Raw genomic sequence first — 25,437 nt, 5'->3', positions numbered from 1 at the left:
TAAAGCTATCAGCACAACTATGTTTACTGCAGCATTATTTACCATAGCTAAGATATGGAACCAACTCAGATGCCCCTCAGTAGATCAAGAAAATGCAAAAAAAGAAAATAGAAAAAAGGCTAGAATGTACCTCAGCTCAATGGCAAAACCTTGTCTAGCTAGTGCAACAACGTGGGTTCAATGCCCAGTTATCAAAAAACAAAAGGCAGAAAAACAATCAAACAAACAAAGAACAAAAGGCAAAAAAATAGCCCTAAATGAACAAAAATACTTTTTGGTCCTGACAGATTTAAATTCACCTAGCCCTGGTTGCCAAACAAAGTGCTAAGCAATTCTTATATTCAACATATATGACAATATAATTTTAATACATAGAAGTCCTTGAAATTACTTCAGAGGCAGAGTAGAGGGATATGAGCAGTTCCAAGACACAGATCTCTAACTGGCAGCTGGATTCACAAGACAACACACCACACCAGTAGAATGTCCCCATGTCCTTAGTATCAAAATTGCACAAGCTAGCTACTGAATCCAAAGTATCCTAGGACTTAATGTTTCCATATATAGACCTCCAGCATGTTTGACTTCAGCTGAAATCTCACTGGGACTAGGGATCCCAAGGGAAGTCTCTGCCTTTTCAATGATATTTGAAGTATCTTGTCCTAAAGAAAAATCAAAATGCGTTGCTCTTTATTACCCAAACTAAACAAACTAAATTTCAAAAATGTAATATCAAAGTCCATGTGTCTAAAATCATGATAGCTATAAGACAGTTTATTTTTAACAATTAGGGTTATTAATCCTTGGAAATATCTCCTTAGTATAACATTTTTTATACAAAAACTCTGATACAACATCACTAAAGAACAGACATTTATAGCAATTCCTAGACTTCATTCTAATAAGAAAATGCTAACAATTCTACATGCGATGTCTATCATCTATCTCATGATCACTTGTCTTCAAACAATAAATCCCTTGAACAAATGTAGAAGGAGATTTATTAACAAAGTCCCTTGTAACAATGTAAACGAACACAGACAGTCATGAAGTGACTGATGATCTTACACACAGTGGCTAATGTAGCTGAGCCTGAGGAGAGCAAGGACTTGTTCCAGGTGCCCCAATATCCCCATCTGGCCTGGGATATATCTTTGGAAAGTTTCCTACTGTCCCAGTAAATGAGCGGGGGAGGGAAGACACAAGAAAGTATGAAAGGGCTGGGAAGGTGGCTCAGTGGTAGAGCGCTTGCCTTGCATGCCTGAGGCCCTGGGTTCGATTCCTCAGCACCACATAAGCAAAAAGGAAAAAACTGGAAGTGGCGCTGTGGCTCAAGTGGTAGACTGCTAGCCTTGAGCTGAAGAGCTGAGGGACAGCGCCCAGGCCCAAGAGTTCAGGCCCCACGACCGGACCCAAAAAAAAAAAAAAAAAGAAAGAAAGTATGAAAAATTAGAGAGCAATAGTATAATATACGTAAGTTATCTAATTATTAGCCAAAGTATGGGGAACCAAATAATATTTGCTTAATGCACTGCTTGACTGACAGACACTTGCATGTTTTCATCATGTAGGCACCATGCAGCAAAGGTAATTACTGCTGATGGCATTTATAGAACTGAAAAACTATTATTTATGGTTGTAAAAACAAGTAAAGAAGTTCAATCCTAAATTAGCATTGAGCTCGAGTCTCTTAACCTCAACTTCTTTTTCCTTGTACCAGGGCCTCACACGTTTGGTTTGCTTGCTCGTGACTGGCACTCTACCACTTGAGCCATACCTCTAGTGTAGCATTTTGCTGAAATTTAGTTGGAAATTGAATCTGCATTTCATCTGGACCTAAGCATCCTCAGGAGCTAGGATTACTGGTGTGAGCCAGGGGTACCAGGTTAACCCCAATATTTTTAAATCCCAATATTTTATAGAGATTCTAGCTGGGCACCAGAAGCTCACACCTGTTTTCCTAGCTACTCAGGAGGCTGAGTATCTGAGATCTGAAGATCACAGTTCAAAGCCAGCCCAGGCAGGAAAGTTCATGAGACTCTTATCTCCAATAAACCATTAGAAAACCAGAAGTGGTGCTGTGGTTTAAGTGGTAGAGTGCTCACCTTAAGTTGAAAAGCACAGGGACAGCACCCAAGCGCAGAGCTCAAAGCCCCATGACCCACAAAAAAATAGAGATTCTAGTCAGTGGCTGTCTGTAATACCTGAAAAGGGAGAACTTCTGAAGTCTCAGGGTCCCTGGAAGACCCAACATCTGGTCTTTTCAACTGGGCACTACAGCTTCCATTAACTTTCTTGATTGGCATGTTGGTCAACAGATTCATTAGTCTTCACAGACTCAGAATTCTCCACTGACTCCCAGTTTCCATCTTCAGTTATCACTGGAGTCTCAAGGATCATCTTTATCAGAAAGCCCAAGGGAAAAAAGTGATTGAGGTCAGCTTTTTTAGTATACATTATTTGTCTAAATCTTTTGACACTTTCACAGAGTCACAGGCAGGAACATTAGTAAATTAATACAGACAAGATCCCACAGATCTTCCCCCACGTTCTCCTAATAACAGCTTCCATAACTGAAGCATAATTCATTGTGGCAGAATCCACCAATCTTCAGATTTCAACAGATTTCAACTGAAACTCTTTCACTTCAAGAAGTATAGATGAAATTACATAGCATGCCACTTGTTAAGAATTTTTTACACAGCATTTAAGTCCCTCCAGACCAACTTCTATTGTATTAAGACTTTTTTTATTGTTTCTGAATAGTCCATGCTATAAATGTACTTTGGGACTATCACAGAAATAAGATGATTCAGAAACCTTATGTATAGGTGTTTATGGGAACCAAAGCTTTCTCTTGGGCTACTCAGTTTAGTTTTAAATGTTACTGTTAGGCTGGGCATGTGCCTTAGCAGTAGAAAGCTTGCCTAGCATGCATGAAGCCCTGGGTTTGATTCCTCAGTAACATATGAACAGAAACTGGCACTGTGGGTCAAGTGGTAGAGCACTAGACTTGAGCAAAATGCTCAGGGATAGTGCCATGGCACTGAGCTCAATCCACAGTACTGTCTCAAAACAAGGTATTTTTCTATTCTTTTCCCAAGTAAACTATCACTTCATTTTCCTAGTGGCAATGTATGAATAATCAAGTTCCCCTGAATTCTGATCAACCTTGTGTTGTCACTATTTTGATTGAACCATTCAAATAGGTATGTAGTGGTACCTCACTGAGCCTTTTAAATTGCATTCCTCTAACGGCTGGGACAAAGGCATCCTTTTATGTGCTTATTTGCTGAATATATATTCTTCAGTGAAACATTTATTTGTATCTTTTGGTCATTATCCAATCATTGTGTTTTGGTTTTTATCATTATGTACTACAGAGACTTGAGAACACTGTTTATTGGAGATTTAATTCCTCTACTATATGGCTTGCAAATATTTCACGCTAGTTTATAGTTTATCTTTTTCCTTTCTTCCTAGAGTCTTTCCCTGAGCAAGTTTTTCATTGTGAGGAGGTTCATTATCTATTTTCCCTTTTACTGACTATCCTTTAAAATCTTTAGTAATCACTTCCTACTAAAACTCTTCCAGAGATTTAATCTATCCAAAAATATTTCTGTCAGAACAGTTTTTTAGGGTTTTGTTTCCTATTTATGTGGTGGCCCTAGGGAACAAAAGATGTCCCTAATCCTTTTGCTTTTGTTTTTTAGAAAAGGTTTCCCAAATTTGTCTAGGCAAGCCTCAGACCATGAATTTCTTACCTCTGCCTCTCAAGTACCTGAGATTACAGGCATACACTACCATGCTTGCTATCTCTGAAACACTAACTTTTTGTTTGGTCTGCTCTTAAACCTTAATCCTCCTATCTCCTTCTCTGGAGTGTCTAGGATTATAAGTATAAAACACTATTCTGGGCCTTTTGCTATTATTAAAAATATTCATCATAAATATACCAAAATTCTGTTAGTATTGGAACATTTGATGTGACAAAAGAGATGACGATTGACTTATATTTTACACTTACTTTTTTTTTTACAGTGCTAGTGATAGAACTTAAGACCCCACACATACCAGGGAAGAGCTCCACCATTTGGCTATATCCATTGAATTCCTACTTTAACATTTTTTTTGCCAGTCCTGGAACTGGAACTCAAGGCCTAGGCACTGTCCTGGAGCTTTGTTTGCTCAAGGCTAGCACTCTAACCCTTGAGAGACAGCCTCACTTCTGGATTTTTCTGTGTATGTAGTATTGAGGAACTGAACAACGGGCCTCATGCATGGTAGGCAAGCACTATTACTAAACCACATTCCCTGCACCTCAGATCAACTTTTAAGCAACAATTCAATTACCCAATCTAATTCCTTCCAGAAGAAGAGAAGGAGAATCAAATACCATGAGAGAATAAATGTATTTCCTCCTCTTTCCTTCACTCTTCTCTTGTGCTCTCTCTCTTTCTCTTTCACCCTCCTTCACCCATACACACAGGTATGTATAAACTATTTTATAGAGAGATGGATTACATGTAGGAAAGAGCCAATATATGACAACAAATGTTTCAAACAGATTTAAAAAACTGATTAACAACTAAGGCAGAAAGACCAGCACACTACTATAATTAAGATACATACCAAAAATGCTAACAGAAAGGAAAACACCCATTTGAATCAGGAGACATGATTCATACACAAAGAACCAAACACAAGTCTAGAGCTTGGAGTGTCAAATCTAGCCTAGAGATGTTTTTAATTTATCTATATAGTGCCTAAACTTTTAAATGAGTTCCATGTTTAAAAACCAGTCTTCATACAAAAGTGCAAGTGTCCAATTTCCCTTGAAAACTGAAAGATCTAGCAACAAAGGCTATATAGTGACTGGTTAATAACTACTTCATGCCAAATAGCTACTGGTCCTTTTAGGCAATGCTCCTGCACCTCAAAATTGGCACTCGAATTCAATTCACTCATTTATGTTAACTGATTAGCCCTATAGTCATCTGCAAATACCTGCCATGAGACATACATCAGACTGTGACAGGTGAAAATGCCAGAGAGAGTGTTCAAAGGTATAAAAACAATCCATGAGAAAGCTCAAAGGTATACATGATACCAGTTGCCTGGAGCCATTAAAATACCAGAGAGAAAAAGAATCACGAGGCATGAAATCAGAAGGCAACTTTAAGATACCTTGGAGCTAAGCTGTAGGTGTGTGTGTGTGTGTGTGTTTGTGTGTATGTGTGTGTTGTATACTATGTGTAATGCATGCACTATATAATACATACAAAATATATCATTGTAGAAATGTAATTCATTTAACTTCATATGATATTAAGACATACTCTGAAATAGGAAACAATGGAAATCTCTATACTTTGGTCATCACCATCTAAATTTGAATCTACATGATTAAAAATCATTTAGAGGGGCTGGCCAGGTGGCTCAGTGGTACAGTACTTGCCTTGCATGCATGAGGCCCTGGGTTCAATTCCTCAGTACCACGTAAGCAGAAAAAGCCCGAAGTGGCACTGTGGTTCAAGTGGTAGAGTGCTAGCCCTAAGCTGAAGACTTGAGGGACAGCACCCAAGACCAGAGTTCAGGCCCCAGGACCAACCAAAAAAGAAAATAAAAGATCATCTAGAATGTGTTAGGATGGAAGACAAAGAGTTTATATTGTTTATACTGTTAATATTATTAGTAGAAGGAATGTAGATACTCTACTCTCAATAAATTCATCATCTCTCAGCAAACATAAATAAATAACAGGTAGGTGAAAGTGCAATTGCATTATTTAATGGTTTCCTAAGTTTTCTGGGTATTTTATGATGAATTGGAAAAGAGAAATATGCCAGTAAATTAAGAAAAAATAAGCCAAAGGGATTCATATTTTTAAGGAACCAAAATGCATATGCTTTGTATCTCTCACTCCTACCATCAGGCTGCCTTTTCCCTCCTTTACCCTTCTCAGCAATCAAGGCTTACCAGCAACTTGCTCCTGCCAACCTCAACTTGGGGAGTACCATGCACCCAGCCAGCACATAGCCACTCCTGATGCCTACAAAGTGTGCTCCCAATGCCTGGGAAATACTTCCCCCTGTGGGGTGGGTCTGGCCAGGTATATTTCTGGGTCCGGGTTTTTCTTTGGTCTGAAGTGGTTGGGCTCTGGTTCATTGAGTTTGGGCACCAACTGGGTGGTTTAAAGTTTGGCTGACCATAGTCACTGGAGTGATGTCAGCTGGGAAAAGGAGACTGGGGGTGTCCATCTGCATTTGTGTTTTTGAAGATCTGACCCTCCAACAGGTACTGAGCGCTAAGTAGCCTCCCAACTATCCCGAGGTCAGGGATTACCCAAGCCACTGATTGGCAAGGCCCAAATGGGCAGAACAGGGCTGTCCAGGCCAGTAGCAAAGTGTTTGCAAGGACGTTTAGTTATATGAATTGGGCAGGAGAAGGTGAGGGAGGACTAACTAGCAAATGCAAAGGCCTTAACAAATTTTAATAATCCAAGAAAAGAAAAACAAAAAAATGCTGCAAAAAAACGGGTCAAGGGGATTGTAATGTGGCTTAGTGATAGAGGCTTGCCTGGCATGCATGAAGCCCTGGGTTCAATCCCTCAGTACCACATACACAGAAAAGGCCAGAAGTGATGCTGTGGCTCAAATTGTAGAGCACTAATCTTGAGCAAAAGAAGCACAATGTCAGTGCCCAGATGCTGAGTTTAAGCCCTAGGACTGGCACAAAAAAATGAGGGGGAGGAGGTTTGCAAAAAGGAGGTCTGGGACTTGAACACCATGGCTCGTCGAGCTTATGAGATGGGATAAAGTTGTTTCTCTCTCTCTCTCTCTCTCTCTCTCTCTCTCTCTCTCTCTCTCTCTCTCTCTCTCTCTCTCTCTCTCTATCTCTCTCTCTCTCTCTGTGTGTGTGTGTGTGTGTGTGTGGTTAATTGGAGATGAATCTCAGATTTTCTGGCCCCCAAAACATTAGACTCCTGAGTAGCTAGGATTACAGGCATTAGCCACCTATGCCCAGCTCAGGATAGTTTTAACTCTTAATATGGAACTTAATGGGAAAAGGCAGTAGGTTTCTAAGCAGACTAGTAAGATGCTTTGATTTGTGGTTTTTAAGATGAGTCCCCCTTCCCTCATTAAAAAAGATGCATCTCATTATTTATCCTTCAGTAGTGTAAATGTGTGAAGTCTGGAGTTGTGGAGCTAGAAAGGTATAAGTTTATAAATATAAGGAAAATGGAACTTTTCAGAGGTAAAGAGATTGGATTTTTTTTTTGGGCAGTCTTGAGGCTTGAACTCTGGGGCTGGGCACTGTCCCTGAGCAATTCAGCTCAAGGCTAGCACTCTACCATTTGAGCTACAGCGCCACTTGCGGTTTTCTGGTGGTTTATTGGAGATAAGAGTTTTACAGGTTTTCCTGACAGGGCTGGCTTTGAACCCTGATTCTTGGATCTCAGCTTCTTGAGTAGCTAGGATTACAGGCATGAGCCACCGGCACCTGGAGAGAATTGGATTATGTAAAAATCCAAACATGTGGCTGGGTATCAAACACAGTGGTTAGATGTCTAGCCTAGCATGTGCTAGGAGAGAAAGGAAGCAGAGAGAAAGAAGAAAAAAAGAACAAGAATAAGGGAGACAGGAGAGAAAAAAAGAGAATCTATGTTTTCTACTGCTTCAGTGGTTTCAGTAGAGCCATCATTCTAAATAAACCTTCCCCAGATAAGTCTCCGATTTGTCTGCCTGGGCTGGCTTCAAATCTGGATCCTCAGATCTCAACTTCCTTAGGTAGTTATAATCGTAGGCTTGAGCCACTCTAGCTCTGGCCTCTTAACCTTCTGTTTTATCTAGTAGCTGCTAATTTCCTCTTACCTCATTTCTGGGGCTTGAACCCAAGGCCTGGGCATTGCTCTTGAGCTTTTTTGTTCTAACCTAGGGCCTAGCCACTTGAACCACAGCTCCACTTCCAGATTTTTTTTGGTGTTTCACTGAAGATGAGTGTCACAGGTGAAAATCTATTTAAAGAGAACAGTAAAAACAATGTAGTTAAACAATTGTGTCAGAACAGGAGCTCAAAGGATCATACTTTGAAGAAAAGGTGCTGGATTCATGGACACAGACTATGACTTTCACCGTCCTTAGATTTAACATAGTAGTAGATACACAGAGACACTAAATAAATGCTGCTTGATACCAGTTCCATTTTGTGTTGCTTATATTAAACCTAACTCACTTTGTGAATGTCAGTTTGGAAGGAAACTATCTTGCAGAAAAGCTTATAGGCAAATCTCCAACATCAGGCTAGGTTCTCAAACAGAACTTGAGGCACTTCACAAGCTGGGCCATTTAGAGATGAGGCAGAAGATCTTGCTGGAATACCAACCTGGCCCATGTCCATCTCAAGCAAAGCATCTGGTTCCCATCTGTTTCCTAAGCTAAACCTGCACAGAGATACTCTTTGAAGAAAATCTCTTTACAATTGAACTATAGACTCATGTTATTTGCCAATTATCATGTAAGAAACAATGGCCTCATCCTGAAAAATACTGGCAAGGATCACCTTAAGTAGATGACCAAAGATACATCCAGGCAATGAGACACCAGAAATTGATATGACATAACTGAGCTTTCTCATTCAGTTATAAAATTAGGCACAAACAAACAAGGAAACCAATATATGCCTAGCTGGGTTCCAGTGGCTCACCCATGGAATTCTAGCCAATAAGGAGGCTCAGATCTGAGGATGTTGGTCCAAAGCCAGCCCAGAGAGAAAAGTCTGTGACATTCATATCTCCAGTGAACACCAGAAAACTGGAAGTGGGTGCTGTAGCTCCAAGTGGTAGAGTGATAGCCTATAACTAGCTCAAAGAGAGCACCCAGGCCCCGAGTTCAAGCCCCAGGACCAGCCAAAGTAAAAAAAAACCCACCCAAGTCACACTGGGAGGCTTCCCACAGGATCAGTAGCTGCCCTTTTCAAAAGTGTCAAGCTCATACTAAAGAAAAGACAGTGGAAATGTCACAGACTGGAGGAGGCAGAGGAGGTCTGACAGATCAAGGGAAAGCAGGATCCTGGATGGATCCTGAGTGGGAGTGCCAGTTCTGAGGCTTGAACTCAAGACCTGGGCACTGTCTCTTAGCTGTTTTGCTCAAGGCTGGCACTCTACCACTTGAGTCACCACTTTACTTCAGGCTTTTTGATGGTTTGTTGGAGAGAAGAGGCTCACAGACTTTCCTGCCCAAGCTAGCTTTGAAACTTAATCCTAAAATCTCAGCCTGCTGATGAGTTAGGATTACAAGTGCCAGCTATATTTTCTGTTTTATCTTGCAATAAAAATAAAAAGATTGGGGGGGAGGGGGGAGGCTGGGAAGGGATGTGAAGGGTAAACAAAGGAGGAGGCTGCAATGCTTGGTAAGAAATGTACGCATTATCCTGCCCACGTAATTGTAACTCCTCTGTACAGTATGTTCACAAATAAAATTAAATTAAATTAAAAAAATAAAATAAAAAGATTGTTTTCAAAATACATACTTGGGAGGGAACAAGGGAGAGGCTCTGCTAGTACTGTTGACTCTAGCCGTTTTTGTCTTATGCTACAGCTGCAGGGCAGGCCACATGGGCAGGGTGTGGTTCAGGCACAGGCTCAGCCTGCCTAGAACAAGGAGGTAAAAATGAGGTGTACATAGTTCTGACAATAGCTAGTGGTCTTGTTTGGCCTTCTAGTGTAGAGAGCAGAAGGAAATAAAATGAGGAAATAATAGTTGAGGGCACAGTATGTAATCTCATTATGCCATGACAAGATATTTGTTCTTAACCTGTCAAGCAAAAGAGAAAAGGTATATGTTTCTCATCAAGGATAGATACCACCTCAGTGGTCACTTCTCAGTCCTCTTTGCAAACAAATCCCAATTTTGTCTCATCATCCATTCTGTTGGTTTCTGTGTTTACATGGGATGTCTGGTGCTGCAACAGCCAACTTGGGATGATGAGCTTTAGCCTGTGGAGAATATACCCAGTATGGTCAATTCAAAAGATGGTAGGAATATAAATATAAGAAGACAGACTAGGTGCCAGTGGCTTAGGCCTGTAATCCTATCTACTCAGGAAGCTGAGATCTGAGGATCATGGTTCAAAGCCAGCCCAGGCAGGAAAACCTGCGAAACTCTTATCTCCAATAAACCACCAGAAAATCAGAAGTGGCCCTGTGGCTAAAGTGGTAGAGTGCTAGCCTTGAGCTGAGTTGCTCAGGGACAAAGCCCAGGCCCAGAGTTCAAGCCCCATGGCTCACAAAACAAAAGACAAAAAAAGAAGACAGTACTGAGCCACTGAATTAATGAATTCTACCGTCTCCCTTGTGCTATGGTTATTATTTTTTTCTTTTTTTTTCCAGGGCTGAGGACTGAACCCAGGGCCTTGCACACGTGCCAGGCGTGCGCCCTTCCCCTGGATAACCCCCCAGCCCCACTGTGGTTATTATTATGTGAAATAATAAATCTTCCTCTCACTGAAATGAGTTAGGCCTTCTATAATTACACCTAAAAGCAACCAAAATTATGCTTGAGTCCTAAGGGAAAATAAAAGGCATTTAGAAGTAATACAAGAAAAAAAATATAGGTGAAAAATAAAAATAAAGGCTAAAATGCATTAGGTGCATAGGGCTCTGAAAAATCTCCCAGGCCTGAAGAAACTCACCTGGAGTTTCAGAAGCCAGCTCCAATTTACATTTAACCATCTAAGTCTAGTTGCTATCAAGTTCTTATAGGCAGTGATCCCTGAGAAGAGGAAGAAAAATGAAAGGGAAATAAAATTAAACAACTGCCAGTGGAGAAACCAGCTTTACATGATCAATTTCCTTCCAGGGAATCTCTATTTGTCTGAAGAGAATTTCTTCATCAGATCCCTGGCCCCAAGTCAGAGACAGGTATATGAGGAGGAGACAGGACAGGGCAGCCTAAGATGGACAGTGACTCATCTGGAATGGAAGAAAGAGCTAGCATGTGGCAGAGACTGAGCCCAAAGCTAAGCCTGACTCGATCCAGAACCTTCCCAATGCACTGTCATGCCAGAAATGAAAGCCAAGCTGCAAAGCCACCAAGAGCTGCTTCTAAGCCATTCTGAAAAGTGCCCACATTCACCCAGGCGTCTCACCAGAGACCCCAGGTATAGTCCAGCAGAGCACTTGAAAGCAGAAACCCAAGAAGCAAAGCAGGTGGCCTGCATCCAAATTCAAGAAATGTAACTCACTCAATTGTCACTGTGGCCCGGCCTGAGATTTCCAGTCAGTCCCCTACACTCTAGCCTGAGGATGAGACCATATAATAAGACACGGATGAAGGCCCTGTCTGACTGCCACTGCCATTAAGAACAGCATTATAGATGGGTGCCCATGGCGCATGCCTGTAATCCTAATCAGGATGCTGAGATCTGAGGACCATGCTTTGAAGCCAGCCTAGGCAGAAAAGTCAATGAGGCTCTTTATCTCCAATAAAGCAACAAAAAAGCCAGAAGTGGAGCTATGACTCAAGTAGCAGAGTGCTAACCTTGAGCAAAAAGCTGAGGGACAACTTCTAGGATGGTGGTGTGGGGAAAGACTAATACCACAAGCCCCTTTAGGACAGGTGCTCTCACTTATGCCCATTTCCTTCAGAGCATTGCATAGCCCTCACCTTACTGACTTGCCTCTCCCTGTTTTAACACAGGATATTCACTTGGCCAGTCTATCTTGCAGCATCCCTAGCAAAGCAGCTTTTTCTCTGGGGTTTAACCAAGGAGCCAATACTGTCTGTGATTGGTTAACTGTGCACAGTCCAGAATCAATGATACCTGGGGTCCATCTGGCTTGGCCATCTACTGTTGTAGCTTACAGCGTATTGTTCAACACTTCTGTTTTCTTATAATAGTTCTTGCTCATGGGTCCTAATGGTCACAATAGAATAACTAATAGGGTTACTTGTGTACACACACACACACACACCACTGCAACAGTACTACAAGGGAAACAAGGCAACTCAACAGGGAGCTTCAGGATTCAAACATCTACCACATCCTAAGTATTTCCTGTTCCTTCTTAAGTAATTATTAATATTATTCCTATTTTGGTGCAAGTACTGGAGAGTGAACTCAGAGCTGGGACACTGAGCCCCACTCAACTGGGGACTGAACTATCCCTAAGCTTTTTTGTTTTTGTTTTTTGTTTTGGGTCTGGTCATGGGGCCTGAACTCTGGGCCTGTGCACTGTCCCTTAGCTCTTCAGATCAAGGCTAGCACTCTACCACTTGAGCCACAGCACCACTTCTGGCTTTTTTCTTTTATTACTTATGTGGTGCTGAGGAATGGAACTAGGGCCTCATGCATGCAAGACAAGCGCTCTACCACTGAGCCACCTTCCTAGCCCTTCCTTAAGCTTTTTCTGCTCGAGGCTAGTGCTATACCATTTGAGCCATACCTCCAGTTCTGGCTTTTTGCAGGTTAATTGGAGATAAAGAGCCTCACAGACTTTTCTTTCCAGGTTGGCTTCAAACCAGGACCCTCAGATCTCAGACTCTTGAATTGCTAGGATTACAGTGGTGAGCCACCCGCACCTGGGTACAATCTGTTTTTTTAATGTTTTTTTGAATGTTTTTTATATCTATTAGATATGGAGATTAGGAATCTCTGCTGCTCTCTTTTTTTCTTAGCTGTATTTTCTTTTTCTTAGCCCCTTCCTTAAATGATTCTTTATTTTTTATTTATTTATTTATTTTTATTTATTTATTTTTTGGTCAGGGGTCCTGAACTCTGAGCTTGGGCACTATCCCGCAGCTCTTCAGCTCAAGGCAAGTGCTCTACTGCTTGAGTCACAGTGCCACTTCTGGGTTTCTAGTGGTTTATTGGAGATGAGAGCATCATGGACTTTCCTTCCTGGGCTGGCTTTGAACCATGATCCTCAGATCTCAGCCTCCTGAGTAGCTAGGATTACAGGTATGAGCCACTGGCGCCCAGCCCTTAAACAATTGATTCCCTATCTGGTAAGAGGAACAATGATTTCACCTCCTAATGAGTAGGTTGTCACAGATAGCAGTCTGTGAGCATGAGACCTGTCATATAATAACTACTTACTGAAACAGGCATGACCTGTAAGGGCAGAAAGAAAAGGAGCTAATGAAGGGGACTCCAGGAGGACAAGGCAGCTCTTCTCTGATAACACTAAGAGCTCCCAGAGGTCAGGGATAGTATCCTCAGATCTATGACCCCACATGGACAATAGGCTGATTCTCTACATATCTGATGTCACAGCAATCTTAGTACCAAGAGTGGCTCCTTTGTGCCAGGACAGGAAGGAAGGAAGAGGACAGGGGGGCCCATAGACAGGCAGCTCCTGAAACAGATCACCAGGTGACAAAATGAAGACAAGAGTATAATCAGGAGACCATCACATCCTCTGCAAGCTTCTCCACCAGAGGCCAGCAGCAGAGGAAGACAGACAGCCCACTGTGGGTGAACATGAGCACCACACTGGGAAGGCCCAGAATGGTGAACCAAAGAAATATAGGAAGGGGAGAGCTTTGGAGATGTATATCAGCTCTGACTTTTACCAATCTTGAGATTGCTCCTCATGGTCCTCAATTTCCTTATCTGTACAAGGTGGAAAATTATCATCTTGATCAAATACAAGGACAGGGGAGCCCTTGTTCCAAAGAGAGACATAAATGGTAGTCATGTTATGGAGATTTTTTTTCTGAAGGTAAAAACTAACCTCCTAGCCAGATACTAGTGGCTAATACCTGAAATCCTAGCTACTCAGGAGGCTAAGATCTGAGGATCATGGTTTTCAGCCAGCTCAGAAAGAAAGGTAAGTCTTTGAGACACATAGCTCCAAATAACCACCAAAAAGCCAGATGTGGAGCTGGGACTCAAGTGGTAGAACACCAGCCTTGAGGAAAAACAAACAAAAAACAAACAAACAAAATCTCCTGGCCTTGCATTTAAGACCTAGCCCTGCATTCAAGCCCTAGGATCCGCAAGAAGGAAAAAAGGAGGAAAAAAAAAAAACTCTCCTCAAACAAGAATACAAGCTAAGAGGTTTTCAGCTGAATGCAACTAAAATAAAAATGGGAGAGCCCGTTGTTTCCTGAGGATGACTATTTATGAGGCCAATTTCATTTTCAAGTGCTAATGAGTCCCCAAAGCAGACCCATGTACAGCCTGGAGTCCAGAAGAGTGGGAAGACACCCAACCCAAACTTTGTGGAAGCTCCAAGGACACTTGTGGCGCTCAATCAGAGTGTAATGATCAGAGCAATAATCTAAATAATGAACAAGATAAAGTGTGGTGGAGGGGAGGAGAGAGAAGATACAGGTGGAAAGGAATAGTACTTAAGTTTTTTGTATTTCCTCAAGACAAACTTCTGTCTGGAATAGATTAATTCCATCTATATATTAATGTGGATTACTAATTAATGAGTTAAAAATGCTTTCAACACAAGAAGTGCTAAGAAAATGCTTAAAAATAATGAGTCTCTGGGTATGTCTCCAAAAGAAATATGCTAGCTTCTGTAATTTTCTCTCTCTCTTGTAACATTTAAAATGTTATGGTTTGCCAGGCATTGGTGGCTCCTGCCTGTAATCCCAGCTACTCAGGAGGCTGAGATCTGAGAACCGAGGTTCAAAGCCATCCCAGGAAGGAAAGTCCGTGTGACTACTATCTCCAATAAACCACTAGAAAACCAGAAGTGGCACTGTGGCTCAAGCAGTAGAGTTCTCGCCTTGAGCTGAAGAGCACAAGGACAGTGTCCCAGCCCAGAGTTCAAGCCCCACAACCAACCAAAAAAAAATATTATGGTTTGAAGGAAATGGAAGGGAATCATGGAAATTCATTTAAAGCACAAAATCAGGAAATTGGAAAGCCTGGTCAGGTAACTAACTTCCTTGAAGTCCTATGAACACTATCAATGCACATTCCCCAGTGCGCTGAGAGCGCTGTTGCACACATCTGAGCTGCAGTTCATTCTTGGGATACTTGAGCACAGATGATGTCTTGAGTGTCTTCATAGCCCTGCCACACAACACTTTACCAGGTGCACAGCAAACAGTCAATAATATGTTACATCACCAGGTCTTCTCAAAAGAGATGGGCATGCCTAACTATGCAGGAAGCTGAGATCTAAGGATAGAAGTTCAAATCCAACACAAACAGAAACATCAAAGAGACCCTTACCTCTAATTCATCAGCAAAACCCTAAATTGGAGGTATGGCTTAAGTGGTAGAGTACCAGCCTTGAATGAAAAAGCTAAAGGACAGCACCCAGGCATTGAGTTTAAGCTCTAGTACTGACACAGAAAGAGATAGATTGGGAGGTGGGGGGGGGAGTAAAGTTTAAAAAAGGAAGAAAAAGATTTTTGGCATTGGAGAACTATGAAGGCCCACGGACTAGGTGATCAAGGTCAAATTGACAGTGAAAATACATCAACTTTGTGCTAAGAATGGCATTTACTTCTCTGGTTTTCTCCTCCCAAATCCATGAACTTCAATCTAAAATCAAAAACACATGAGATGAATCCCAACAGATTCTAAAGCATGTCTGACTAGGGCTCCTCAAAACCATCCAAGCTGCCCCCAAACAAGGGCAGTGTCAGAAGCTGTCACAGCCAAGAGGAGCCCAAGAAGCCATAGCAACTCAATGTGAAGAGGTTTCCTGGAAGGATTTTACAGAAGTAGAAACAAGCCTGAGAAGACCCAGAGCCCAGCTAAAGTCTCACAGACAGAGTAGGAACCCCAACCTTCCCTCATATCCACTTGGTGAAAAGATTCTCACTGACAAGCTGATGATGCTTTCTTTACATGTACAGTGACAAGACCTTTGTAAATTTGTCACTGAAATGCAATGCTCAGAAGTGGTGCTGTGGCTCAAGAGGTAGAGCGCTGACCTTAAGTTGAAGAGCACAGGGACAGCGCTCAGGCAAAGAGTTTAAGCTTCACGACCACCACCAAAACAACAAAAAAACAACTAATAATCCTAAAATGCAATTCTCCTTCTCTGGAAACCCCAACTTCTCTTGAACACAAGTCCTGTATAATTTGGCACTGAAGCACCTCATGGACCTCAGAGCATCATGTAGCGAGAGTCAAAACTGAGGCCCAAAGTGGGAGCCAGTGTTTTCCCAATTTCTAGTTTAGGATCTGGTGCTCTACTTGGGCTGATGCTTCAACACTGGCCAGATCCAAAACTCTCCCTTCTATCCTGCACACACCAAGAACCAGTTTAGGACTCTGGGATAAATTCAAAGACCAGCTTCTGGTCTTTGCTAGCATTGTGGCTGGTGTGGTGCAAGGACATATGTGTGGAAAGTGGTTTGGTATTTAGCTACATGTCCTTTTGCCATGGGACACTATGCCAGAGCCACACAGAAAGTCCATCCCTGGCAGGGTAAGGATCCAGACATAAACACACAGCTTTCAAGGGGCTAGGAAGGTGGCTCAGTAATAGAGTGCTTGCCTCACATGCATGAGAACTTGGGTTCAATTCCTCAGCACCACATAAACAGAAAAAGCTGGAAGCAGCAAGTGGTAGAGTGCTGGCCTTGAGCTGAAGAGCTAAGGGATAGCACCCAGGTCCAGGGTTCAAATACCAAGACTGGAAAAAAAAACACAAAAACAAACAACCACCACCACAACAAACAAAAACAGCTTCCAACTAGGGTGTGTGGAAAAGGCAAAGTTCTGCAGGCTGGCGAGGTGGCTGCATTTCCTTCCCCTGTGTGGGCCCCATCCATCAGCCTCCCTGAGGGATCTCAGCTACTTGTAGGGCACATTTTCTAAATGTGAACCTGTTTTTCTTATGAGAATCAAAGTGCTCCAACTAACTGCAAGATCATAAATACTCAAAAGTGACTGTTAATAGCAGTGGCAGTTTGCAAAATACCAAATGGCAGCAAGAAGTGGATGTCATAACTTACCTTCTTTGCTTTCCCATGTTCACAGAGGTGTTATGCAGGGTGTTTTTTTTTTTTCCTGGTGGTTCTCTTTTTTGTTTTGTTTTTTAAGTGATGAGATCTTCTTTCAAGTAGGTTCACAGGGGCTCCCTGGGACTTCAGGCAGTACCTTGAAAATTACTTAACAGATACTAAAAAGAAAACCAAAGAAGCCTACAATTCCAAGCCTAAAAGCTAATTTTAAAAATATGCCTAATATCCCAATGCTAGTGGCTCATACCTGTAATCCTAGCTACTCAGGAGGCTAAGATCATTAAATTATGGTTCATGGCCAATGCAGGCAGGAAAATCTATGAGACTCTTATCTCTAATTAACTAGAAAGAAATGTAGGAAGTAGAGGTAAAGCTTTCGTGGTATAGCACCAGCCCTGCATGAAAGAAGCTAAGTTTACCATTCTTTTACACATGAAAAAAATCAGGTCCCAAAAGGTCATTTGTCCAGGCCACTCAGCTACAGGACAAATTGGGAGATGTGAACAGAAGGTATCTAACTTTAGAACTCAGGGCTTGGCTCTCACCCTGCTACATTCCCAGTCAAAGCAGACCAGAGAAGGATGGAGGACCTCAGCAAAAACCATCCCTGTGGCCATGTATTGTGGTACTCAGGAAACAGAGGCAAGAAGAACACTAAGAGTATGAGGTAAACATGGGCTACATGGACAGATCCTGTCTTAGAAAAACAATCCTTGTGCACAGGAGCAGCCTAGGGACTATGTGAGTATCACATTATGGGAACCTGTCATTATTAGCTCAATGAACAAAAGGATAAACTTTTAGAAAATAGCCAAGATCCCTATATGAAATGGTGGACATAGAGGCCTAGTTTTGCCACCCACTGTCTTTTTGGCCTTTGTTCCTTTATCACTTAAATGGTGCAAATACCACCTTCTCATTGTTGACAATTTTGGTGAGCTCACATATGTGAAAAGTTCTTTGAAAAACACAAAGTGCTGTATAAATTGTGTTATTAATGAAAATCTCTAAAAATTGAGTCAAGTTGCTAAAATTCATTCTCTCAGATCCCTTTTCCAGAGGCAGAAAGTGAGGGGAAAAGAGATGAAAATAACTTGCCTAAAGTTCCAACATTGAGAAGGAATGTCACATACATGGCAGGAGGTCTGGAGTGTCATTTGTTCTTCCTGCCCTCCAGTCCATCCTGTTTACCAATGCACACACACATGCAAATACACACACACACACACTCCCCTCTTTAGCAAACAAAGGTGCTGGGCAAGTAATTGCTAGGCCTCAGAAGGAGGACACTAGCACTTCTAGTGTCACTGCTGTGACCTTTGACCAAGAGGAGAACTTTCAGCACTAGAACAGAGCTTCTCCCATACAGATAACATTGGGGAGAGCAGAGGGTCAGCAGCCCAGTACTACTGCCAACAGTAAGGAAATAACTCCAAGTTCCTCGTACTTGCAGAATCCTACACACTAGACCATTTTCCTCGGTCCTCATCTCCTCTATTTTCTGACATTCAGTAACATTGTAGAAGGATAAGTTACAGAATCCTACAATCAGGGTTCATAGGAACTCAGATCCTAAGGATTGCCTACTCTAACTCCTCCCATCTGGCATTCCAATTTCCTCCAGTTTCAACTTTGAATTCTTCCAAGGATGGGGAGCTCACTACTTCAGGACCAGCTGACACTCCCCCACACTTACCGAGATTCCATGAAAGAGCAAGCACACAATGTAGCAGGGATGAGGCACATGAACCTTCCTCAGGACTAGCCACAGGGTAGAGGGGCCCAGTACAAAGTGACAACACAGCACCTTTTGTTCAAATATTAATACTTTCCAGATAGCAACAGGAGAAGGTTAAACTAAGAATAAGCCTTTTTCTGCGTCAGCCCTAGAAATTGAACTCAGGGCCTGGCACTGCCCTGGAACTTATTTTGCTCTAGGCTAGCACCCTACCATTGAACCATAGCACCACTTCTAGTGTTTTGTTGTTGTTGGTTGTGGGGCTTGAACTCTGGGCCTGGGCACTATCCCTCAGCTCTTCCGCTCAAGGCAAGCACTCTACCATTTAAGCTACTGTGCCACTTCTGGTTTTCCAGTGGCTTACTGGAGATAGGAGTCTCATGGCCTCTCCTGTCCAGGCTCACTTTGAACCTTGATCCTCAGATGCAGCCTCCTGAGTAGGTAGGATTACAAGTGTGAGCCACCAGCACTTGGCCACTTCCAGCTTTTCCTTGGCTAACTGGAAATAAATGTCTCATGGACTTTCCTGCCTGGGCTGGCTTCAAAACAATGATCTTCAGGTCTCAGTCTCCTCAACAGCTAAGATTACAGGCATGAGAGACTAGCGCCCACCCTAATTACAAGCCTCTGTGCCTCTGCATTGCTTCTGATATTAAATTCAGTGGGCCTGAATTCATCTATTGGCTAATACTACTAGTCATTTACTTAGTTGAGGTAATGATATCAATTTCTGGGGCATAAATAAGTTAACTATTTAGGAATCTTAGAATTCAGAGTAAACACCATTTTTGTGCCTCAAATACTACAAGTTGCATTTTAAGATGTGCAATGAGGGGATGGGAAGGTGGCTCAGTGGTAGAGTGCTGGTTTTGCATGCATAAGGCCCTGGGTTTGATCCTCAGCACCACATAAGAGAAAAAGCCAAAAGGGGCACTGTGGCTCAAATGGCAGAGCACTAGCCTTGAGATGAAGATCTGAGGGATAAGGAGATGTGAGGGGAGGGATGGGAGGGGAAAAACAAAGGAGGAGGCAACAATACTTGATAAGAAATGTACTTATTACCTTGCTCATGTAATTCTAACCCCTCTGTACGGTATTTTCACAATAAAAAATTATTTAAAAAAAAAAAAAAAAAAAAGCAGAGGGATAGTGCCCAGGCCCAGAATTCAGGTTCCATGACCAAAAAAAAAAAAAAAAAAAAGTGCACTGAAATGCATGCTAAAGTTACACACTTAGGTACAGAAAGAGTTTGAGGAGTAAGTAATCTGTACATCACCTCATTCAAAGCTGCAGACTGCTCTTCAGCTGCTGGCTCCTGACACCTCTGCAGACCATGAAGGCACCAGGCAAGAAGAATCACAGCCATCACTGAGGCTGGAGCCAGTTTTGTGGGATCCAGTGTTGAGTTGCTGGAAGGCAGGGAGAGGCTCCTTAAAAAATATGAAATTAAGGCACTGTCAGAATACATCAGTAGCCGGGCGCTGGTGGCTCACGCCTGTAATCCTAGCTACTCAGGAGGCTGAGATCTGAGGATCGCGGTTCAAAGCCAGCCCGGGCAGGAGAGACCGTGAGACTCCTATCTCCAATAAAACCACCAGAAAACCGGAAGTGGCGCTGTAGCTCAAGTGGTAGAGCGCTCGCCTTGAGCTGAAGAGCTAAGGGACAGCGCCCAGGCCCAGAGTTCAGGCCCCACGACCGACAAAAAAAAAAAAAAGAATACATCAGTAAGTGATGACATGTCACCCCATCTGGACTGTCCCATTGCAAGATCCCCAGCACCACCGAAGAGGAGGATCCACCAATATATCAGATGGCCAACTGTTAAGAGATTCTCAGAGTGGAAGGAAGGGGGCTCAGGCCTATGGTGAATATGACACTGGCCACCACCCAAACTCAGTGTGTTAAAAGTTATGGATTAGATTGAATTGGTAAAGAAAGTAGAGCTAGATTGGTACTGGTGACTCACACCTGTCATCCAAGCTAGTCAGGAGGCTGAAGGCTGACAATCATGATTTAAAGGCAGTCTCTTCAGAAAAGTCCATGAGCCTCTTATCTCCAATGAAACAGAAAAAAAGCTGGAAGTGCAGGTGTGGCTCAAGTGGGAGAACATCAGCCTTGAGAAAAAAAGCTTGGTTGACAAAGTGATGCCTGGAGTTCTAGTCTCAACTCCTGAAGGGGAAAAAAAGGAAGGAAGGAAATGGGAAGGGGAGAGGGGGCAAGGGGATGAGGGAAGAGGAGGGAAAGAAGGAAGGAAGGAAGGAAGGAAGGGAGGAAGGGAGGAAGGGAGGAAGGGAGGAAGGGAGGAAGGGAAGAAGGGAGGAAGGGAGGAAGGGAGGAAGGGAGGAAGGGAAGAAGGGAGGGAGTGAGGGAAGAGGAATCCAGGACACAAGAACTATCCTGGGATATGGAAGGGGCTAGTGTGGATATGAGACATTGAAGAGTTAAAAGTGGCTTCGTTTAGAAGCAGCCTTCTGCTGCTCATATTAACCTTGGGCCCACCTGAATTTCAGAAACCGTCTTGTTTGTGCTGAAACTGCTAAACCATAGATTACTTGAACAAAGCTACTTTGAAGTCAGGCCCCACTTTGTACTATAGCTGGCCTTGGGTCCCCACAAACTTCAGGAGATGACCAAGCTGGCCCAAGATAAACAGACCCTGTGAACAAACCCAGACCACCAATTATCCCAGCTACAGCTTATCAGAACCCAACTAGCCAGGAAACTCCCTGCTAAGCTTTAACTGCTCTGGAATGCCCTTTAAGACCCAGCCAGTTTGATAACTCCCTACAACCCCTTATTGCCTTGGAATGCCCTGCTGACACCTCTTGTTGCCTTAAATTTGTCAGTCTGTGATTTCTTTTTTTTTCTTCTCCTTTTATCCCTTTGTAGTTTTTGCCTTTATAAACACTGTGAAATTTCAGCTCGGGGCTTCCTCCTAAGTTCTGCTGAGTCAGTGTGTGGGACAAAGCCAGAGCTGCAGCCCACCTGAATAAAGCCTTGCTTTTGAAGTGATCTTCTTGGTGGGGGTCCTGCAACAGGCATACAACCACATGAGTTTGAGTTCCAGCCAAGCCTGGGTGGGAGAAGCTACTCTGCCTGCAACCTTTTTCTCACCAATGCCCCAAGCACTATTGCTTCTCCATATATTTGCTTATACTTGCTTTCTCTAGTTCTGAAGACAGAAATCAAACCCAACTCAGCTTAGCACCTGCTAGCTAGGAGCTTCAATTGTATTCTCCCCAATGTATCCTGGGGAGTATTTCCATCAGGTCTTGCCATTCTGGTCCACTGTAACAGCCCAGCCTTGATGCCTAGCCCTGAGGGCAGAGATGGGGGAACACCCTGACATCTTGATTGTCCTTTTCAGAAACATGGCAGGCACTTGACCAGTCACAGATTGATGAGTGACTGCTACACAATGCCAGAGGTGAAGAAGGGCTGGGGTACAAAGACTGACTGGAGTAGCATTCTGAAAAAGCCATAATCTCTGGGAAGTAGAAGTGTGGCTCCAGTAGGAGAGAACTAGTAATGTGCAAAAAGCTAAGTGGGAAGCCCTGAGTTCAAGCCCCAGTACCAGCACCAATCAATCAATGAGAAAAGAGCTACAATGTGCTCTCAGTGCCATTGGTGATGTGCAGGATAACCCAGCACCAGGGCTTTGGTGCCACACACTGTCTCTAAGAAGCCAGCAGAGATAGCAGACACCATGTCCTTTTTGCTGAGCTTCCTGTAACACAGACTCTTGCAGGAGCAGCCTAAATTCATTTCTTTTTCATTTCCTTGGAACACCACTGCTGCTAAACTAGGACAAATCCTAGAACAGGCCACCCACCTGCCCACCCACCTGTAAGGCAACATGGATTTAACCTGACACCAGAAGATCTCATCTGAGAGCATCCAATTATCAAAGCCAATTATCAAAGCCAAAAAAAGTTAAAAAAAAAAAAAAAAAAAAGCCCAGGACACAAAGGATAAATCTGGAGTGAAGATGTGCTCCTTCTTGCCAGGCCCAAAGAAACATAGGTCCCATGGTTTCCTTACTTACAATAACTAGTATATGTCAGGGACAAGCAGAAAAGGTCAAAAGCTATGTACATATGACCAAATAAGATGATGTCAAGCGAAATGAACCCCAAGATAGGGACACAAGTTTTGTCTTTTTCTTTCTTGCTATGGTTTCTAACGTATTTATAATGTACCATGTGATTTTTTTTTGTTTCTTTGTATGTTCTTCCCCCAAGGTATACCCCCTGTTTTCACTGTATTTGATGTCAATGCCCTGTATCTTGTATATACAGTTTTCTAATTTGGGGAGGGAAAGGGAAAAAACAAAATATTTAAATAGGGATACAGGTTGATCCATTGTAACAATGAGATGTACAAGACACTATGTTGAAAAATGAACTTTACAATTTAGGCATGGGTAGGGGGTGTGGGGGTTATGGAGCGTATTTGTGGAGGTGGGAAGGAAGGGATGGTAGGGGAAAAGCAAAAGAGGAGGCAGCAATGCTTGATAAGAAATGTACGCATTACCTTACTCATGTAACTCAACCCCTCTGTACAGCATTTGTACAATAAAAAATGTATTAAAAAAAAGATGTGCTCCTTCTCATCAATAATGCTCTTAAGCATTTAGGTGTTTTCATATCTATTACTTCAACTATTCTTATAAAATTTTCCTGAAAATACTCCAAATTATAGAGCTCAGAGATAATTGTCCTCATTTTACAGATAAGGGCATTGAGGTTCAGAAAGGCTCAGAAAGTGGGCTGGTGCAGGGTTCAAGTAGTAGAGCAACTGAATAGTAAGCAGCAGGCTCTGACTTCAAATGCTAGTACAACCAAAAAAGAGACAGAGGAAGGAAGGCATGGAGGGAAGGGGAGGGAAGGAGGGAAGGGGTCAGGGCTGACATGAAAGGAGGGTAATGAATGATCCCACACTCTAACCACTCTACAATATTCTCTATTCTGCATTCTAAAGAAGTTTGAAAGAGGGGCTGGGAAGATGGCTCAGTGGTAGAGTGCTTGCCTTGCATGCCTGAGGCCCTGGGTTCGATTCCTCAGCACCACATAAGCAAAAAGAAAAAAGCCAGAAGTGGTGCTGTGGCTCAAGTGGTAGAGTGCTAGCCTTGAGCTGAAGAGCTGAGGGACAGCGCCCAGGCCCAGAGTTCAGGCCCCACAACCGGACCCAAAAAAAAAAAGAAGTTTGAAAGAATGGTTTGATAGTACCTACTACAGTTTCAACTGTCAAGGGCCTTTGTTTGCTAGGCTGGTACTCTACCAAAGACTGGTACACTACCTCTTGAACCATACTTCCAATACTGCCTTTTCCTGTTTTTTTCAAGACAGGAGTCTATTCACATCTTTTTTTAAAAAAAATTGATACTGGTACTTGGGCTTGGACTTAAGGCCTTGTGCTCTCACTTGTCATTTTTCCTCAACTCTGCTGTTCTTGAACCACACCTCCACTTCTGGCTTTTTAATAGTTAAACAGAGAGAAAAGTCTCACAGATTTTTCTGCCTGGGCTGGTTTCACACTGTGATCCTCAGATCTCAGCCTCCACATTAGCTAAGATTATAGGCATGAGCTACCAATGTCCACCTTTTATCTATTTTTCTAGAGCAGCTCCAGGGACTCCTTGAGATTTATCTGCCAAGTAAGAAAGTTTTATTCCTAGGAAAATTCTGTCCCCATGTTCTCAGAGCCTGTCACTACCTCCCCCACAGCCTATGGGAACCTTGTCCCAGACTCCCTATGTTAGCAAAATGAGCTCCCTCCCCATAGTTTAATACACTCCTTCTCCTCTCCACAGCTGAGCATGCTCCCTTCTTAGGCAACACTAGGCCCATTTAAAAACACAGTAAATAATCAGCCTCCACAAACTTAAGATGGCATTTCTCTGGAGCAGCTACAACCATATAAGGCAACAAGAGCCCCTTAGTGTGACCTTCAGGTCTGGGCAGATGCAGGGCCTCTTATCTATTATTTGGACAGCAGCCTAGTCTGCCATGATGAAGCCCCTGGCCCTCACCAGGGTCACTACCTCCTAGTCACTTGTATCACCTCTTAATCCTCCTAGGTTATACAGGTCACCTCAGAAAATACCAGATGATTCTTCTCACTGCTACCCTGTGAGAAGGGGTCTTGCCAGCCCCCCTCCCAGCAATAAACCTACCTTTGTTCTCTGTACCTACCTGTCTCGTGGTTCTCTGACAAAGTGCAAATACTGCTCTTTTTACCTAAAAATCATTTACCATCCCTCTAAATTACCTATACTCCCCAACTCCATGGTGCAGAGCATAGGTGAAGTGATTTCTGTTTTTAAATCTCACTGGATTGTGGGTTGATCACCTCCTATGGTTCTTCCAACTACAAAATAGGATGAATATATCTTTGTCTCCAGTTGGTTGATCTCAGCAGACTTAAACCTTTGGAAAGAAAAAGGGTTTCTCTTCACCTTATGTGCTTTTCAGAGACCACTTACTATCAGTCTGTTTAGTTCCTTAACAGTATTCTTAATTGTTGGGTGCCAGTGGTTCACACCTGGAATCCTAGCTACTCAGGAGGCTGAGATGTGAGGATGGCAGTTTGAAAACAACCTGAGACGTCTGTGAGACCTTACCTCCAATTAACCACCAAAAGTCAGAAATAGAGATGGGCCTCAAATGGTAGAGCATCAACCTTTAAGCAGAACTAAGCAAAAATACTCTGGCTCTGTGATCACACCCCAGTACTGGCACAAAACAACAACAACAA

At 42.7% G+C, this 25,437-nt stretch overlaps 1 long non-coding RNA gene across 1 annotated transcript in view; it reads right to left on the bottom strand.

Moving 5' to 3' along the window:
• LOC138811172 (uncharacterized) overlaps positions 1–25,177 on the bottom strand; it is a 71,297-nt gene extending 46,120 nt beyond the window's left edge. The window contains exons 1-7 of the long non-coding RNA XR_011367328.1: positions 24,952–25,177; positions 19,958–20,111; positions 16,935–17,101; positions 10,693–10,772; positions 9,532–9,997; positions 7,875–8,017; positions 2,205–2,400 (exon numbers count right to left, since the gene is read on the bottom strand). This is a non-coding gene — a long non-coding RNA (uncharacterized lncRNA). The remainder of the gene's footprint in view (positions 1–2,204; positions 2,401–7,874; positions 8,018–9,531; positions 9,998–10,692; positions 10,773–16,934; positions 17,102–19,957; positions 20,112–24,951) is intronic.
• Positions 25,178–25,437: the final 260 nt, after the last annotated feature.

This window comes from Dipodomys merriami, unplaced genomic scaffold (assembly GCF_024711535.1).
Source record: "Dipodomys merriami isolate MVZ:Mamm:240054 unplaced genomic scaffold, mDipMer1.0.p SCAF_1043, whole genome shotgun sequence".
In the NCBI taxonomy this organism is placed as follows: Eukaryota; Metazoa; Chordata; class Mammalia; order Rodentia; family Heteromyidae; genus Dipodomys; species Dipodomys merriami.
The sequence above is the reverse complement of the archived record's forward strand: the minus strand, read 5'-3'. Positions and strand labels throughout refer to the sequence as shown.